General features: G+C 51.5%; 1 long non-coding RNA gene across 1 annotated transcript; it reads right to left on the bottom strand.

The window, feature by feature from the left end:
* Positions 1 to 603: 603 nt before the first annotated feature.
* LOC118350628 (uncharacterized) lies at positions 604 to 18,139 on the bottom strand. The gene is made up of 3 exons (XR_004804812.2): positions 17,538 to 18,139; positions 4,406 to 4,499; positions 604 to 694 (listed from the first exon to the last, which is right to left on the bottom strand). It is a non-coding gene; the product is annotated as an uncharacterized LOC118350628 (long non-coding RNA).
* Between the last annotated feature and the right edge of the window lie 1,330 nt (positions 18,140 to 19,469).

Genomic DNA, 19,469 nt, shown 5'->3' with positions numbered 1-19,469 from the left:
CGGCCGCCGTGCCCGCCCCGGGGAGGCCTCCTCGCCACGCCCGGGCCTCGGCCGGACCCCGGATCCCGCAGTTTCTGGGGTTTGGGGAGCTCACCGTGCTCGCCCCGCCCCGCCTGTCTCCCGCGGCAGCGTCCGCACGTCTGTCCACCGGTGTCTTCATTGCCTCCGACCCACCTTCAGTCCCCGGTCCCCTGAACGATGGTGCCCTCCGACCCGTCCCGGAAAGAAGCCCCCAATTTACCATCACTGTTGGGTATCTTCCTAGCACGTGATGGTGGCCGGAAGTACAGAAATGTACCAAGAGCACAGCTTTTTCTTCTATGAACCATGACGAAAGCCTCCCACCTGGGCTCCCCTTTACCTGGACTAGAATGCACAGGTTCACCTGTGGACCCGGAGTCCCAAAGAGCCTAGCCTCTGCCACCCAGCTGTGGTACCTTGCACAAGACACTGATCCCATGCCTCAGTTTCCTCATCTGCAAAATGGAAATAACAACAATGCTCAACTCCTAGGGGTGTTGTGAGGGTTACATGAGACTATCTCTCTGCAAAGTACAGCATCCAGAACATAGCAGGTGCTGGACAATACTTTCCTTACCTTTCCCTTACCTTTAGCCAAGCTGTGTTCCCAACATTCCTCTTGCATTTGCACTGGTGAAAATCCCTCTCTCTGCCTGCCTGGGTCAGGGACACCCTATAGGATCGGGACAAGCACCTCAGCTCCTAGCCAGAACCAGACCCCCATACCAGCGCACTGCTCATCCTGCTGCACCCCTGGGTTCTTACCTCAGCCTTCAGTGCTTCCATCTACGTAGTTGTGTCTCCCCAACTTTTTCTCATACATGAACCCCCACACACGCTCCCCCACACTTTTAGACTGTTAATGCTGCTGAAGGTAAGTACCACCTTGCACATATTAAATGCCAAGTGCTGCCTAGCACGGAGCCTTCCTGACTCAATAAATGTCTGTCCTCCGCAGTAGGTAGGAAAGGTCTGTTCCACCTCTAGCCTCTTCCTCCCAACCACCCCTACTACCCCTCCCCCCATTCCTGCAGCTGGTGGTGCTAAAGACTAAGCCTCCGCCCCCTCCCCCCAACTCAGAAGCCGTATTCACCCCAGCCGTGGTGACAGGTTGATGACTCCTATAACAGGCCCCTTTCCTCCTCTGGGGGGTTCCTGCCTGCATGGAGTCTGGTGGAGGGGCCACCAGCAGGGCCGGAAACCTGGGGAGAACGTCTCTGGCTGCCACTGACTTCTGTTACTAGAATTGATGTTTTTCTCCAATTACAACCTTCCCTCCTTCATTATGTCTCCTGTGTTCTCGAGGTAGTAAATACTGGGGATATGTATTACACTCCCCATAACTTACTTTCAATGATCAGAAAAAGCTTTTTTTTAAAAAGACCCACTGTTGACAGGGAATCTGCCTCTGAAGTTCAGAGTGAGGCTTCAAGAGCAATATCTATCTGCTGAGCACAGAGATGATCACCTCCCCAATTTTTGTCTTCTGGGCCACCGTCTCTACCCAATGCATTAACAAGAGGTAGCAGAGATTAATGGTTGGAAATAATATCCCTGGATCCAATCCTAGTCCAATCCTGGGTTCAATGCTAGTCCATTCCTGGCCCTTTACTAGCTGGATGATCTTGGGCAAGTTACCAAACTGACTGTGCCTCTGTTTCCCCATCTGTGAGATGGAAGTGATGGCAATAATAGTTCCTAGAGTTGTTACACAGATTAAATGAGTCACTGTGAAGGGATTAGAACTCTGTAAGCACTCCTTCCATGATTTTTGTCAAATACCTAAACTTAATACATCTAAGACCCTGACTCCTAAAGATGTCTAGCTACTCCTAAGTGATTATAACCTGTTTTAAAGGAGATACTAAGGATCCCCCAATTTAACCCTGGGTGTATTATCAATTTTCAAGCCTGATAAAATTGTCCTTAGAATTAAACAATTTCTCTCATTCTTTACTTTTCTTCATTTCTGTTGTATGTATGTGGACACATTCTAGAAGGAAAATTCAGTGAAATAGGAAAGAAGGAAGGAAGGAAGGAAGGAAGGAAGGAAGGAAGGAAGGAAGGAAGGAAGGAAGGGAGGGAGGGAGGGAGGGAGGGAGGGAGGGAGGAAGGAAACAGAAAAGAAAGACAAAGAAAGAGGGAGGATTTGGTTGAAATGGCTGGATTGTAGTAAGATTCTTTGTTATTATTTTCCATCAGTGTTATAATAATAATAATCAGTTCAATAAATTACACCAAACTCATACTTTCCTGGACCTTACACTTTCCAGAAAATCTAGGTGAGAAGAAACCTTACACTTTCCAGAAAATCTAGGTGAGAAGAGCTTGCTCAGAGTCAGACTGGCTGAGCTTAAGAGCTAGAGGAAAGAGATGACTGCAGAGCTATTAGGCCACTTACTGGATCAGAATCTGCCTAACAGTATCCTAGAGGCCACTTCTCACCTCAATACTTGCAATGGGCTCTCTAGTCCCTGAAAATCTCAACAGCACAGGTTGAAGAAAACTCAGCCATTTCCCACTTCAAGACCATGTATGCTAAGGAGCTTTCTTCTATTCAAGGCTGCAGAAAAAAGGGAGTCCTGGATCTCCCTCCCCCAGCATCTATCCTAAACACACCTGCACACACACACATAGGCACCCTAAATTCGGTGTGTCTAAAGGTATGGATTATACGCCCTGGAAACTACATGCTTGTCCAAATGCTCCATGCAGGTATTGCAATGGAAGTTTAAGATAGCCCTTGAGGAGGTGTTCATGATCCAACTGGCCAGAGGGGCCAAAGGAAAAGAAGTCCACCATCCTTTGGCTCTCTGAAACTCCACACAGATCATTTCAAGCAAAGCACTCCACTTTTTCCTCAGAAATGCCTGCCTCATGGAGACCTAAACTGATGGTTCTTGCCTGGGGGCAGTTGTGCCCCCCAGGGGACTTTGACAATGTCTGGAGACATTTTTGATGGTCTCAATGGGTAGGTACTACTGGCATCTAATGGATAGAGGCCAGAGATGCTGATAAACATCCTACAATGCACAGGACAGCCTCCACAGTAAAAAAATTATCCAGACCAAAATGTCAATAGTGTCAATAGTAGAGATCCTGCCATAAGCCAAACTCCCACTGCCTCAGAGGAAATAACATCTCAGAATTCCTCCAGCTTCTTAAGCACAGAGCAAACTAGAGTATCAGGAGAAGAGCCCCAGAGAACCCTTTCTCAGGCCCCACACTAAGAATGGGGAGGTCCCAGCAGACTCCTTCCTCCTTCTGCTTTGCCTCCAGAACACAAAACCCTGGCATTTGAAAAGATTAAATAAAACCCATGATTCCCAGCCCCCAGCTGCATAACCCAGCCCCTCATATCCTATTTCCCTCCTGCACCCCCTCACTCTTGGAGCACAGTTGGAAATTCAAATTGCAATCTTTACTGTCCGGCCCTCAAAGGCTCGGCCTGCTTCCTCTCCCAGGGACAAAAATCTCCTCCACATCCTGCCTCCCTTTGAGATGAACCCCCCAACCCTGCCTCTCTCACCAACTGTAAGTTGTTCTCCCCACCTCCCTCTACTAGCCCTTCTCCTTCTAATTAAACCACATCCAGGGTGTTGGGAGGGCAGGGTAAAGGATCCCAAGACTTCCGTACTGCAGGTTCTGGGAGCCTACAGCCTCATGTTTTTTTGTGAGGTGCCAACCACACTGTGATCATTAAACCCTACAGTGGTGGGGGGGATTTTCTCGTTGCTGTTAACCTGGGAACCAGCTACATCTTGTTTATCAGACTTGTTTTAATTCAGCTTGGTCAGGTTCCAAGTGTTGAGGTGGAGATTAAAGGCAACTGAGGAATCCAATTAGCCGCCCAGTCTTCTTTAAGCCAAAAAATCAGGTCACAAACTAGATCAAAGTGAAATTATTTCTCGACAGCTCTGTTCATTAAGGGGAGGGTAGGAGCTCACACTGCTAAGCTGGGCTCATTACTGGGATTGGCATTTTAAAGACAGTATCTCCCCCAAATTACAAGTTTCAGAGGTTGGAGGGAGAAACTGAGATTATCTTACGTGAAGTCTCTGTTTGGCTAATAGAAAACAGAAAGTCGAAGAATAAGCATATGACTTCTAGGAAAAGAAGTAAACCAGGGCCTAATTTTCCCGGGCTGGAAAACCAAATCTGGAAACTGGAATTGGTAATGATCACTCCCAACCAGAGAATTCCTCCTCCAGGGGATCTACAGAGTGGAGAAATCTAAATTTTCCAGGTGGCCCTATTCACCCATCTTCCTGAGAGCCCACCCCTTTCCCTAGCTTGGAGCAGCCGCAAGGGGGTCCCCTGGCAACCCAGCACAGCCTTTCCCCAGCCACAGGACCTGGGCAGTGGTTGAAGAAAAACCACTCACCATTTCTGGATTCTGGGTCCCAGGCAGAGTTGTTTCCAGCAGCAAAAGACTCCCCCTGGGCCTTTCTGTGTTTCTGTGAGTTCTTTTGAGGAGCCTGGAAGACAGAAGAGGAGGAGAATTCAGGAAGGCCCTGATCAGATTCACTTCCCATAGGGAGGATCAAATAGGGAGGATTGCTGGGAAGCCATTTAGAACCCTCAATTCTACATGAGAGAGAGGCTGAAATATTACATTCAAGAGAGCAGTAACAGGGCACATGCCCTCCTTTTGTGAGCGCTGATTTTTTTTTTTTTTTTTTGAGCGCTGATTTTTAACAGAGCCAGGATATCTGCAGCAACAGTGGCCTTCCCCCCATATCCCATTCAGCTTACAAAATTCTGCTAAGCTTTTCAGGCAACTAGGAGCTTCCAGGTCAGAAAAATGGCCTTCTTCAGGTCCTCCAGACCACAAGCGTGTGGGACACTGAATATGGCTAAAATTTCCTTTGGGGGCTTTGGGTGGTAGTCACTTCCAGGGTCTCTGAAATCTGAACCATTAGTGAGACCCTTCCTCAAACTTCCCAGTCTCTCTGTCCCATCCAAGCAGGGCCAGGAGGGAGCACAGCCACGTGCAGCTAGAAGCCTGACCCCCTCAAGTGGGGAAAGGATAAGAGGGGTAAGGAAGATAGGAGGGGAGGGAGGAAGAACAGGAGGAGGGAGTCTGAAAGCTTTATTTCTTTTAAAGATTTAATTTATTTATTTGAGAACAGGAGGGAGGAAGGGCAGAGGGTAAGGGAGAAGCAGAGCCATCCACCCCCCAGCAGGGAGCCCAAAGCCGGCAGGATCCTGGGATGCTTGGATCCCGACCTGAGCCAAGGTAGACTCTTAAGCTTAACTGCCTGAGCCCCCCAGGCCCTCCAGGGGAGAGTCTGAAAGCTTCAGACCTCCTGCCTGGGTCTTGCTGCCCCAAATTTCTAGCGGCCGCATAACTAACCAACTCCCTCATCCAGATCTGGGAGCCTTGGCAGCTTCATTATTTGGAGGCATCCAAGGCATGGAGTTTACTTTGGGGCTGCAGCCACCCAAGACCCCCACTAGGTTTTCCCTTTCATCTCCTGCAGCCAGAGCCTGTACCCTCAAGGGGGAGGTTGACAGCACATTGGTAGGTAACTGTAACCCAGAGGGATTCTCCTTGGATGTTGCATTTGGAGCAGGAACAAATCCCGTGTGGTAGGTTTTGTTTTTCTTCTCGGAGTATTTCCCTCGCTGGGGCTACGTCATCCTCCCACCCAGATCCTTCCATACCCGCCTACTCTCCATACCCTGGGGTGGCCAACAGCACTGCCAGACTTCAGAAAATGCACCCTGGATCCCACACAGATATTCTTACGCGCGCCTACACACGAAATGACCGCCAAATTTGTTGTGTTGTTTGTCGGGGGCCTACAATGGGTTTCAAGCTCTGGGCGTTTCCGAAGGGGAACGCACAGGACCCGGGCCCACCGCGGAGTATTGCGCTCACCGGAGCCCAGCCCCGCTGATTGCCGTGGGGAGTCCGCGGGCCTCCGGTAAAGGAGCCCGGCCCGGGAGGGGGTGTTTCGCGTCAGGGGATCCCCAGCCAAAGGCACACCCCGCCGGGTTCTGGGGCTGAGCGCTGCCCCCGCACCGTGTCCCTGCTGCTGTCCTAAACGCCCGAGCTGAAATGGAAATTTGGGAAGAGGAGATCCGCTGTTGGGCAAGCGTGCGCCTTGGTCCCTCAGGGGCAGGCCACGGTCCGGGTGTCCCCCACTGGTCACTCTGGCTCGGCGGGCGGAGCCGCTGCCCCAATACGGGAACCGAGGTGGGAGGCGCCAGAACGAGACCTTACAAGGTTTCCAGAGCGCCCCTGCCGCGGGCCCTAGCCGGGTGGTGGCGGGGAGGTGGCGCTGGACCTGCCCCTGGGCGCGGACGTGCCTGCCCGGGGGCGGGGGCGGGGGTCCCCCGTCCCAGCTGTCCTCTTGGCCCCGCGGCACACGGGCCCCAAAATAGCAGGTTCACCCCGGGTCAGCCCTGTAAGAGCCGAGCCTGCCCCCCACCCCAGTAAAGGCTCGGCCTGCGCCTTTTGAGAACCGCTCCCAGGCTCAGGGCCTCGGCCTAGCGGCCGCATTTCAACCCAAAGCAAACTCGGAGTGGGGGACCGCGGGGTGCGCCGCTCGTCGTCGCCCCGATGGGGAGGTGGGGAGGTGGGGAGGTGGGGAGGGGACCGAAGACACCTGAGCAGCCGCAAAGAGCGGGAGTGCTCCCCTCTGCCTGGGTGGGGGTGCGGCAGCCGCGGGGGGCTCCAGGCCCCCAGCCCCAGGCGCCTCCCGAGGGCCACCGGCTCTGCGGCCCCAAGCGGGCAGCTCCGTGCGCTCCTCTCCGGCGCCTTCGCTCTGGCGCGCCCCGGAACCTGGCACAGAAGCCGCCCAGTGACACTTCGAACAATACGGGAGGGGGAAAAAGAGAGGGAAGGAGAGAGAGAGAGAAACCAGTTTGTCCGCGAAAACTCTAAAGAATCATTCTCAAAGTTTTCCTGGCTTCTCGTAAAGGTGGCCCGTAAAGGTGGCCGGGCCGTTTACAGTAAGAGCAGAATAATGTTTGTGACTGTGCGACATAATTATCTCCAGATTTGCCTCCCCTCCCTGCTCCCAGCCACAGTTTTCACCAGCGAAAGCGGCTAATGCATTTGCACACATTAAACATCTTGAACGCATAATTACAGGCTGCAGACAGGCGGGACAATAAAATATCTCCGCTCGATATTTTTGGAAGCCTTTTGCAACCGTGCCTGGAATAAATAATCGCTCTCTATCTAACTACAGTCACCGTTATTTCGGAACACCCCTGCTCCACCCCTGCTCCACCCCTGCTCCACCCCTGCCTGGGCTTTTGAGTGTTTTGGGGAGTGAAGAGGAACAAGTCGGGAGGATGCGACCACCTGGAAAGGTCTCCCAGGCCTCGGGCTGGGCTGCAGGTTCCGCCTGGAAAGAGGGGAAGAAAATATGTTCAGAGCCCCTGAGGCTGCCTTCCTCCTCATCCGAGGGCCGCCAGCTGGGGTCATCTAGGCCTCACAGCCTCTGGGCACCCTCTTTTAAAGAATTTCAAGAAGGTGCAGATTGTCAAATTCCCTCCTCACAACCCTGAGAAAGAGCATCTCTAGTTTGACACCTGAGATATGTGCTGGAAAAGAATAGGCTTTCCTCAGAAGCAGCAAGTTTGGGAGGAGGAAGCTGGGAGTGGTTATGTTTTCCCACAGAGGCCTGGGACACTCTAACTTCCCTTGAGCCTTAGTTGCCTTGTCTGTAAAATAGAGATGATTATAATAACCTCGGGACCTACTTCACAGGTCGTTATGAGGAAGCACTTTTAAAGAATTTTTTTATTGCCATATAACTTACATATAGCAAAGCATAAAAATCTTAAGCACCCAGCTTGGTGAATTTTTATATGTGTATACACTTGTGTAACTACTACCCAGATCAAGATATAGAGCATTACTAGCCCCCAAAAGGCTCCATGAAGAAGTACTTTTAAAACTAACTTTAGTTAGTGATAATATTACTGTCCCTAACTCAAGAAGTCAACACCTCAGGCAAGTATGTGGATACTTGCGGACAGGAATTGACAAACCAAATATACACATAAAATATATTTACTATTCACACCATGACTAGAAGCTGTTGGAATGAATCTCTAGCCTGAAGAAGCACGTTGAGCCCTTGTACTCAGCACTCAGGGGTTGAGGAAAAAAATATCATCAGCCTTTAATTCGTTTTGAGACAATGGGGTTCTCTTGCTATGAATGACTGGGCTTTATATGCTGGAGTTGGCATATTCGTTTCCAGGTTAGGGTGAACCCAGCACAGAAAGGCCTGAGATCCCCTCCCAGAGGACAGAAATCTGAGTGGATGTCTACTCGGCTAAGGTCTAAGCTCTATGGTGACTTATTTCAGTGTCTCCTCAAATCCAAGCCTGGATTGATGTGTGGAGGGAATTCCCCCAGAGGAGTGTTTGGTCCCGAGATAAACTCGGGACCCTATTTTCTGAAGAGTGTTAGCCCAAGGGCTAACACATGAAATTGGTATACATAACAAATAATGTAAACAAATTTACAGCAAGAAGTAAATTCTCCACCAGAGCCTCTGACACCAGTTCTCTCCCCAGAAGAAGCCAAGGTTATCGATGACTTTCCTATCCTGCCTTACATGTATTCCTCCTTTTTTAAAGCGCACTGGTTATTACTAAAAAATATGGGGGGTAACCTGGCTGGCTCAGTCAGTTTAGCATGAGACATGAGACTCTTGATCTCAGGGTCAGGTCGTGAGTTCTAGCCCCTTGCTGGGGATAGAGATTACTAAAAAAATTTTAAATCAAGCATACCAGTAACCTTCACTGTACCTGTTTCCCTAGCCTTGAATTTTCTTCCTAAATAACTTCTCAAGACAAGTCTTCATGATGAGTGTATTGGTTCAGGAAGTTATGTTCAGACCCGGTGACCCAGCTTTGCTGAAAGTCAAGCTAACTTTGTGTGGCCTGGCAAGGGGAAGGGCCACTATAGCCTGGGTTCTAGATCCTAACCTACCTGTACCTGGCTTGGCAACCTTCAGAATGATCAGCTGACTTAGCTGCATCAGTACCAGCAAGCCGCCACCCTTTCTTGAGTAACCAGAACCATGCTGGGGGAAATAATCAAGGTCCTGGCTATGACTTTGGACCTACAATTCTCTGCAGTCAGGGGAAATTGGAAGTGCCTCTTGGAATTTTTAACTCCTCTGTCTAGTAGCTATAAAAATAGTCCTGGGGTCATTAGCCCACCCTGGGTGTCTGCCTCCGATCCTATTTCCTCAGTCTTCTTTGGACCCGGTGGGATGGCCTTCATCCTGACTCGCATCCAGGCCTGGACAGAGGAGGGAGGGCACAGTGGGGCCCTCAGCCCCAGACCTTGGACCCCGCGGTGGAAGCCAGGAGACCTCGGAGGAAACGCGTTTACCACCTGGGCGACCTTGACTGCAGCCGATTAAAGTTTAATCCGAAGTGTGTACTCAGCCTAGCCATGTTATTTAAACACATCAAAGGTCATAAAGATTCCAAAGGCGTGAGCAGGTCCCGACGCGAGCCCGCGGGGAGCCAGCGTTTAATTCTGGTAGATTTCCAGAGCCAGGATTTGGAGCGCAGAGAGGGGAGGGCGCCTTAGGAAAGAAAGAAAAAGCTCTGCATTCCCGACGGATCGCGACTTCAAAAAGCGGCGGGGGAAACCGAGTCTGGGGCACCGCGGGCAGACAGCGCCTTTCAATTCCGATTAACTGGGAAGACATCTAGTGGGAAGAGGTCGCAACTGCAACGCGCCTGGCGAGCATCCTCCGCCTCGCCTCCAGCTACTCGACCGCCTCCGGATTAGGTGGGGGTGGAAGGGCAGGAAAGAGGAGACCCCCCCCTCCCTGGTTGCCCCTTCCAAGATTGGAGGGTCTCGAAGATCCCTGCTCAGCGCCCGAGGTAGTAAATCCAACTCGGCCAGGACAGGTCCAGCTCTCTTTGCCTATCCTCTCTCTAGGTTGGGGTCCTGGTTAGCCCATTAAGGGCTCACAGGCCCAGGATCCCCAGATTTCCGTCCAGCTCTTCCTGAGGCTTCTGAACCCAGAGAGAGAGTGGAGTCCTGGAGTGACTACATATGGATTCTCTTTGAGGGTCCTGAGTGACTGGGAACCAACAGATCACCACAAAACCCAAGTGAGGCTGGAGGCCATCTCGCCCAACAATTGCCTTTGCCCCTAACCACCTGCTGATGGCGAGACACACTGCAGAGCTATAGGAGCCCAGCTGCCCTGGGTATACAGGCTGTATTTTCACCCCATCTCTTTCCCGGGGCCATGGGACTTTGCCTGTCTGCTTCCTCTCACTCAGACTGTCTAGTTCCCGAGGAGGACCTGGGTTCTCTCACAACCCTGCAAGGATGAGCCCCACGTATGGAATGCCATCGCTTACCTCAGCTCTCCCCACCTCACCAATGCCTGTTTCACCTGAGGGCAGGCAGAAAGCTGGATGGACTCTGTGCCATCTGCCTCCCAGATGCCAACTGCACTTCGCTGTTGGCTGACTTCACCTGTTTTTAAAGCAGGGTCTCTCTCCTCGGGGCCTCCTGGCTGACCATTTGGGCTGGATCTAAGTTCTCCCCTCTTGTTCCATTTATTGTAGCATCACATCATCTTACAATTGTCAGGGAGGAAGAGCATAACCAGGATGCCTTCTGTATCATCAAGGGATATATACACACCTCATTTCAGTGTTCGAATGCCAGGACTTTGTGGAGCTACAATCAGGGGCCCACAGCAGGGGGCCTGTGGCTCCACTGAGGTTTCCAGACCCAGAGGTGGGGACCACAGGGAACAGTGATGACTGCCAAGAGTTGCCTTCTGTGGGAGGACCCCATATTATGCTCAGTCCACAGTTGTCCAAAGTGGCCTCTTGTCTCCTCCTCTTGCCCATCAAGTTGCCTTCCCCACACCTACTCCTACTCAGGGCTTAGATCCTCCCTGATTCTCAAAAGAAGGCTCTCAGAGAACCCCGTTTTTCTTTGGCTTTATGTTATCCTCCCCAAAACCTGAAAGTAACTGGAAATGGTAAATGAGATTATTCTAAGCCGATGTTTTATAACCCTTCACCAAGATGTCAGCCAGCCCCATCACACACTGAAGTACATCTCCAAAGGACTAGAAGGGCTACAGCCCCCTCTGCCCTCCCCTCTTCATCACCTCTCAGGTGGATGAATCTTGTTCCTCAAATAGGGAGACTCCCTTAGGTTGTATTGAATCTAATACAGACCATTAGAGCAGCAGTGAATGGAAGGTGGGAGGAAGGACTGCAGCTGGATTAACCAGTTCTACTTTCAGAGAATTGAAAACCTGAGACTTCGATCCTATAGCAAATGAGCCCAGGATTCAAGGGCCTGGAGCATGAGTTCAATGGTCTGATATGTGTGCTTGGAACAGAGCTGACCCCTCACTCCCCGGCACTGACACACATGAGTCTGAAAGCACTTTCCTAGTCCACCTGGCTAAGCCAACACCAGACCCATGGCTGGATCCCATCGTCCCAGCCAACCCTGCTCTGCTCCCAGCTCAGGCCCATGGGGACATCTATTCCTCAGGGTGACAAACGAGTGTGCTTGCTCTCAGTGACATCAAATTACTTTGCACTAGCCAAGGGTCCCATGACCTGACATAACCCCACATTAGGTCCTAGAAATGTAAAGAAATATGGCCTTTTTAAAAGTGGTTGAGAGCATGTAATTGCTAGCAGGCTTGAGGGGTTGTTCCAAGTCTGGCTCACGACCTGTGCTGGGGCAGCTGATAATCAGCCAGTATTCCTTGCTTGGGCTCTCTGGTGGGGATAAGTTCACTCCCACATTTAATTCTGGTCTATATTCGGTTTCTCAAAACCCAGATTATTTCTGTGCAGTTAAATCACAGGGAAGCTTGCAGCCTAAGCACCCCCTCCTCACCAGCAGCTGGGGGTGGGAGGGGGTGGGGACAGCCAGGCTTCAGAGAATTGACTTCCTGAAAGAATGGGTTTCTGCAGAGCTTTAAAAATACGGGCCTACTTTGGGCTGCTGTAGCTTGACTTTTTGCTGGGAATTATGGTTTCCTTGCTTCTTGTTTTTTGCTCTCCTGTCTCTCCCATCCTCTTTGTCTCTCAGCTTTTCTGGGGTATTTCTCTTCCTTTTCCCTCTTCCTTTGAACCTCCTCACTTCTACAGTCCCCACCCTGACCCTAACCCAGAAAGCCTGGTGAATTCCATCTTAGAGTCAGAAGACCAGGGACACTTAAATGAGCTGCTGTGCCCAAAGTACCAGTAGGATTCGATCTTGCTAATGCCCCACAGCCGGCAGGGAAGGGACTCATGACCAAGGTCTCCAGGGCCTTCTGCTGAGTGCAGTTGGAGCTATCAGAGACTTATATCAAGTCTGTGCACATAACTTCCCTTCTTGTTTAAATTACACATCCCTTATAAGTTTAGACAAATAGCTCTTTTCTAATACAACGAGTGGTTATTTTAGCGTGTATTATTAGTGCAAAAGCATACCAGAGTAAAAGTGTCCTGGATATTTAAGAACTCCTGGGGGGGGGTGGAGATAACTAAGGAAACATAAACAACCTAGATGCAAAATAACCCAACACTCTGCCACAGAAAGGATGACCAATATTCACTCAGAAGAATGGGGTTAGGATGTAAGTAGCTGTCTGGTATAGTACTTGTCAAATTCAACCATTTACTATTTTCTATGTTTGAATCTTTGCTTTCTAAAGTCACCAAGGCTTTTAGTGAGATCACCCTTCATAATTTGCTGGGGAGGATCATGCTCATTGTCAATTAAAACAAAGCAAAACAAACCACAATACCTTTACGAATTCTTAAAAATCTTTTACTGCTGAGATTTTAGAAAATACAAAGAATTGAATTTCTTCCTGAAAACTGTGGTTGCTGGGATGAGCTATCAATCCAGTACAAACATTTCCTTCCGAGCTCAATCATTAGAAATCCCTTTCAGAGCTCTACCCATTAGAAATCCCTTTTCAGATTTCTACCCGGAAGTGTGTTGAAATGGGAAATGGGAAATGGTCATTTTTCCAATAAGAAGGGATCTAGGCTAACTTGGAACCCAGAAAGGACTGAGGCATGGTTATCATCTCTCACCCAAATCCTACGCAGAAGTACAAATCTTCCGTTAAAGGATAAGACACTCATGGAAAAAGGTAACATAAGTCTCTTTCATGCATATATATTTTTGATAAAGAAGAGACATATAAAATTTCAAGCAAAATGGACTCACACCACACTCCAAACCCCCTTTTTGCCCACATTTCTCTGGGGTGGGCCCTCAAGTTCTTTCTAGATTGCAATCAGAACAATTCAAGTTCAAACACACTGACCCCTTTCCCTTAGACATAGCAAGAGTTCCTTTTTATTGAGCAACATCGCTCAACCTTGAAATCTATCCTCAAAATCCTGATGGGAGCGGATTGATTCGATATCTAGGACTTACTTTAAAATTCCCCAGGAAAAGGAAAAAGAAAAAAAAAAAAGAGTGGAAGTGGATGATGAAACATGAAAGACAAAATGATAATTGTGGATGAAACTAGGAATTGGGTATATAGGGGTTCATTTTGCTTTTGTGTGTGTTTGGAAATTTTCATAATAAAAAGATTTTTTTTAAATGTTGTGTTAGGCAGAGCTGAAAAAAAAAAATTAACCCTGGCTGGAATTTTGAATAAAAACCCGGTCCGTTGGGTAGCACCTGGAGTTACGCATTTAATCTTCTTTTTCCAAGAACGGAAAGCGACCTTACTGCCTTTTCATTTCTCCGGCATCAGCCGGCCATCCTCAGGCTTTCTTTCCGGCAAGTTCCCTTTCCCAACCCATAAACTGAGCATCCAAACTCGAGGTTGGGGGCTGATTAATGGAGCTTCCGTGCTCAGCTCCCCTGACTAGAGTGTAAATACCCATAAAAACTAATATCAAAAGTTTTTATTGAGCTGCTTCGTTTCCCTGAGCGTTGGGCTGAGTGTGGCTGGAGCAGAGGGACAAAGGAGCGGCGGCTGCGCCACGAGCAGCGGCGGCGCCCCCGATGGGCTCTGCGCGGGTCCCCAGAGCCAGCCTGAGTTTCTGGGGGAGAACACCCGAACCAGGTAAATGCCAGTCAGGGCCTCGCCTTCCACGGGGGACAGGTGTATTTACAAAACCACGGGGGTGAGGGGGTGATGGAGAAGGGAGGGAATGGAGAGAGGGTGGTCGGAAAAATCAGAACGGGTAGGGAGTCGCCGGGAACCCCAAAGTCTGTCGCCCAGCTGGTCCAGCAGGATAAAACCGTTTCCGTCACGACTCGGGATGCCTGTGTTTCGCCCACAGGACGTGGGATGTCCGCGTTCTCTGTGCGTGCGCGCGTTCCGTGTGCGAATCTGTGTGCCCACCCGGGCGCCCACCTCGTGGGGAGGATCGGAGCGCAGAACGTGCCGTAACAGTGTGACCACACCTCGGCCTCCTCCGCTCTGCGCCCCAAGTGCCCGGCTGCGCTGGTGGGCGTCCTTCCCTCGCCGGCTCGCGGCGTTGAGCATTCGCGTCGCCGGTCGGGGACGCAGGAGTCCGGAGGGTTCTGAGCCCCGAGCGACTCCCGCGGGCCCAGGCCGCGTGGCCGCCGGACCGCCTGCGCCGCGATCTCCGCCGGGCCAGGCTGCCGCCCCCAAACCCCATCCCCTTCCAACGCTCGCACGTCTTCGGTGCCTTTGTTGACCCAGTGACTCCGCGGCCCGGCGCTGGTTTCCTGTTTGGTTGCGGGCGTGAGCCTCCAGCGAGGATGGGGATGGGGGTGGAGGCCGGCGAGTGGCACTCCTGTCGGGCGGCGGCGGGGGCGGAGGGGGGGGGACAGACCGCCGCGGGGCCAGAGACCCCTGCCCTTTTCACACCGGCGCCTCCCGGGAGGCCTCCGGCCGTCCCGCGCTCTCCCAGCGCCGCGGCCCAGTGACGGGGAGCTCACCCCCTGGATGGCGGCATGCGCCCCGCGGCCCAGCGAGCCCGGCACCCCGGCCGCCAGCTGAGGACGGCGAGAAGGCGGTTCCTCCTTCTGCCTGAGAGATTCTCTGAGTTCTCTCGGCTTCTAACGTGCTACCTCTTTTAGGCGAATGCTGAGTTTCCAGGTTCAGCCCGGAGCAGAGCATGGGCGCCGTCGGGGCAGGCGGCGGCTCCGCCAGCCTCATCACCGCCACCGCCACCGCCACCGGCGGCATCACTCAGGCCTCGCTGAGCCCCCGCGTGCGGCGGAGACGCGCGCCCTCCGCTGCGAGTTCGCCCCAACCCCGGGGAGTCCCGGCTCCGGTGACTGGCACCCTGCAGAGGGATTTGCTCCTCCAGGGAGGCTGGGACCTGGGGCTGGTTGTTCTCATTGCGGAGGGAGGCTTTCCCCGCTCAGGGACTTTCTGGGGGGAAACATTGTGGGCCAGCGCCAGAACTGGGGTCTTCCCTGGGCTTCCGCTTTTGCCAGACACTACACTGGTGGCCTTTTGCAGGCCTGGGACTGGAAGGAACACACCAGGCAACCGGCGCGCTCCTCCAAAAACCTGCCCTCCTCAGAGTTCATAGGGTGGGGAGCGCTTGAAGGCAGGGGAGGGACTGCGTGGGTTTTTCTGGATCTTGCACTTCCTTCAGTTTTTACGGCATTAGCATTTGGTCATCACCGTGCCAGGTGACTTCCCACAGTCCAAAACTATCCTTACAGCCTTGGGTCTTTTGCTGTCTCATTAATGCTTCAAATGCACAAAAATCTAGAGTGAAAGCCTGAGCCAGTGACTCAGGATGAGCCATTTCTCTGCCTACTGACCAGCTACGTTTCTTCAGAACCTACTTTTTCCTCCTTAAGCTTCTGCTCTGGAGGGGATGAGGGTGAGGGAGCCTCAAAGCCCACCATGAACAGAGAAGCCCCACTTGTCTCTTTCCTAAACAGATTCTAAGATGCAATCTGGTTGGGTGGTTTTGCTTTATCCTCTTTCTCTTTCTCTCTTAGCTAGCCTCAGCTCCTCAGCCACTTTCCCCCCCTTTGGATCTTTCTTCCTTTGCCATTATCTCTGTGCCCCCCACCCCTCCTGCGGTGGGAGAGAGAGGGTTAAGATGTTCTGCAAATGCAGCTCGTAAAGCTGCTGGGATACATTAGAAACACATGAATATCCTGAAATACAAAGTGTCTTTAAAACCCAGGGAGGAATGTTTATCCTAATGCTGGATGGATGCAGAGAAACAGTGCCAGGGAGTAGTGCTGACAGCCTCCTTCAAGGTAAAGTGAGAGCAGGTAAATTTCATTTGCTAGTGAAAATCAAACTCGATTAAAGCCTGGTTTCTTTTTGTCCTTTTCTCTTCCAATCCTGAAAGCCCAGGGCCCCATGACCCAGGCTGGAAGCAAATACCCACCCACCCACCCCCAAAACCCACACAAATCAGCCAACGTCTCTTTCTTCAGCAGGAGGTTCCAGGGCAGCCAAAGCCCTGCAGGGCACCCTGGCCTGTACTAGGAGGTAAGAAGCCATGCCTGCCAAGGATCTGGCAAGAGAAAGGGTCTGGCAGCTTCTAGAACAAAGGCCAAGCCACTAGGCTGCCGCCTCTGATTTTGCCCATGCTGCCCACTCAGGGCTCCTACAAGGAAACCAGGAAGCCCCCAGACAGACAGCCCCCATCTCTATCCCTGCCGCCCTCTTGCTCAAGAGCCACCGCTGCCCGCGGATCCCAGTGGGTACCTTGACTTCCCCAGCCTAGCCCACAAAGGGTCTCAGGATAAAACTGCCATGTCCAGGATTCAGGTGGATGGCACCTCCCTGCAATCCTATAGGAATCCCTGAGTATGACAGACAAAAAAGCAGAGAGATGGCTCAGAGGGTCAGACTCAACTAGCTGGGTGGCAAATGAGTCTTGATCTTGCCTTTAGAAAAAGAGGAAGAGCACTGGGAGAGTCTGTGCTTGCTTCCTAGGGCACACGCCAGTTCTTCAGCCCTCCAACCTTTCTTTTCCCACAGAAAACCAGTTTGGTTTAGCCTGAAAGGCTAAGAGGCTAAGAAATAGTATTAAGAACCACTAAAGAATCTCTTGTGTCCCTGGGCAAAGGACAAGAAGGGGGAGAGATTTTCTTGCTCAAAGTGAGTAGAAATTCTAGAAACTGAGACCCAAAATTATTCACAGAGCCCATTCAAATTCTAGAAACTATCCCCACTGAATAAATATTGGCTACAACTCAATATCTAACAAGACCTGCAGATTTAAAACCAGTGAAGACACACCAGGACGCCAATGACTTGCCTGGTCAAAAAAAAAAAAAAAAAAAAAAAAAAAAAAGTCCTTTCGAATATATATTGAGATCCAAGACAAAAAAAAAAAAAAAAAAAGGAACAAGTAAGCTGCCTCCCTCTAAGTATCCATTTCTTGACAGTGTTTATAAGTTGATAGAAAGATATGGGGAACTAAGAAAATATCCAAATTGCTTGATCACTAGAGATCCACCACAAAGCTCAATAAATAATTCAGGAGCCGCCAAGTTTCCAGAGCAAAACCTAATTCGAGATGCAACCCAAAGTCTTCCCCCAGCGCCTCCCTCCCAGACAAACCTGCTTGTGGCTTCTCTGCAGACAAGATGAAATCTTGTCTCACCATTTTTGGTGAGGAGGGACCCAGTCGACTTTGGCAGTCCGTGGAGCTGGGGCCCTTCCTCTGCATGCAGGGCTCCGTCTCCGGTGAAGTGGGGGAGAGGGAGGGAGGAATGTGGAGCTGGCCTTGGCCGCTGTGTGCACCAGCAGCTGCGCCATGGCCAGAGGTGAGCTGGCACAGGCGCCGGCTGGTGGGGGCTCCCCGAGCTGTGTTTTCGTTTTTCTGGGTCTGGCTGGAAAACAGAAGAGGCTCGAAGCCCGGGCCAAGAGAGCAGGGTGGAGGCAGAGAAGAAGAGTCTGTAAACACCGCCCCAAAATCTCCACGAAGGCAGGGGGGGGAAATGCTGGGTAACCAAACAGAGCAAGAAAGAGTAATTCCAAAGGAAAAAGGAGTCAAGAGTGAGAGAAGGGAGATGGGCAGTGGGCCTTGCGGCAGCTGCCTGACTCTCCTCTCCAGGCTTGCATGGCAGTTCTCACACTGGCTAGACTGCAACTTTCAACTTGACCTTGGCCTCTAGCGGTGTCTGACCCGTATGTAAAATAGCCCTCAAGTCCTCAGGAACTGGGGCCTCGAACCCTACCCTGTCTCTTTGTCACCGTGAGTTTTACAATGCCACTTGGAGGAAGGAAGGGGGGTGATGGGGCCGGAAAGTAACACAAAAATCAAGTCCCTACAGAGGCTGGGGCAAATGTCTGCAAATGGCCATTCAGGGAGGAGGTAACCTGGAGGCAGATCAATATTTACCCCGAGCGACTAAAAAGGCAGGAGGGAAAGGGCACACTTGGGTATGTGTATGTTGGGAGGGGAGTGTCATAGACGGTTTTATTGGGCAACACTTACTTTGGTCCCAGCAAACCCAGGGATCAATGCAGATAAAAGCCGGAGCCCAGCCTCATTGGTCTGGACTCTGCAGGAAGACCAGGAGCCTTAGAGAGCAGACCAGAGCAGGGCTGGGGATATTTGCAATGCCCTGAGCTTCTGGCTGACTCTGCAAGCTAGGGACGGTAGGGCAGGTCCAAGCTTGGATGCTCATCAATTCACCTGGGATGAAAGGGAGTCTAGCGCTCTCCTCAAACTTGATGTTCCTACAGAACATACCCACTTTCACTTTGAAATGTATGTTTCCCCTTCTAAGGGCATCTGACCAGCCCACAGCCTCCAAGATAGATGGGAAATGGAACTGTATTACTCCAAAGCAGCGGGACCCCCAGAATCCCTCACCGAAACATAGTGGCTGCTTGGCTCTTCCAGCACCAACACACCCCACCGCGTTCTCAGGAAAGGGTCTGCATTTCCCAGATACAGAGGAAAGGCTTCTCCAGCTGGTTCTTGGACAGAGGAGGACTGGGCACCCTCTGCAGGTTGGAGACATGCTCTTCCCATTCCTACTTGGAGGGGAAGGCATGAAGTGGTCCCACAGAGCCCCTTTCTCGTGTCCCAAGATGGAGTGAAATGAGGAGTGCCCGGGGAACCTGAAGAATGAGCTCCTGGCCAAGATCTATGACGCCTCATTAGGCCCCAGAGAGGGGGCTCAAGTCCCAACCAGCACCGGGCAGTTCCTTTTAAACTCCCAGGACAGGCGGGCAGGGCTGGAGATGTAGGAGCACCGGGGAACAGCGCACACAGACTGCCCCGGTCTCTGGAGGAGGAAGAGCTGTTACTGGGGCAGAGTGTGCAACCGTCTCTATACCCGAGTGTGAGTAGGTGATCAGAGTACGCTTGAATGTGTGTGTTTGTGTGTCAGTGTGGGTGTGTGGGGGTCGTTCTGACCCTGTGGGCCTAAGTGCCAGTGTATGAAACTGCCCGCCAACACCGTAGACCGGAACGTCGTGAGAGCCCCTAAATACACTCCAGGCTTTCCAGCGGAATGTCCTGGGACCCTAGAGCCAGGC

Source organism: Canis lupus, chromosome 14, assembly GCF_003254725.2.
Source record: "Canis lupus dingo isolate Sandy chromosome 14, ASM325472v2, whole genome shotgun sequence".
Taxonomy (NCBI): Eukaryota; Metazoa; Chordata; class Mammalia; order Carnivora; family Canidae; genus Canis; species Canis lupus.
This window is presented reverse-complemented; position numbering and strand designations above follow the sequence as displayed.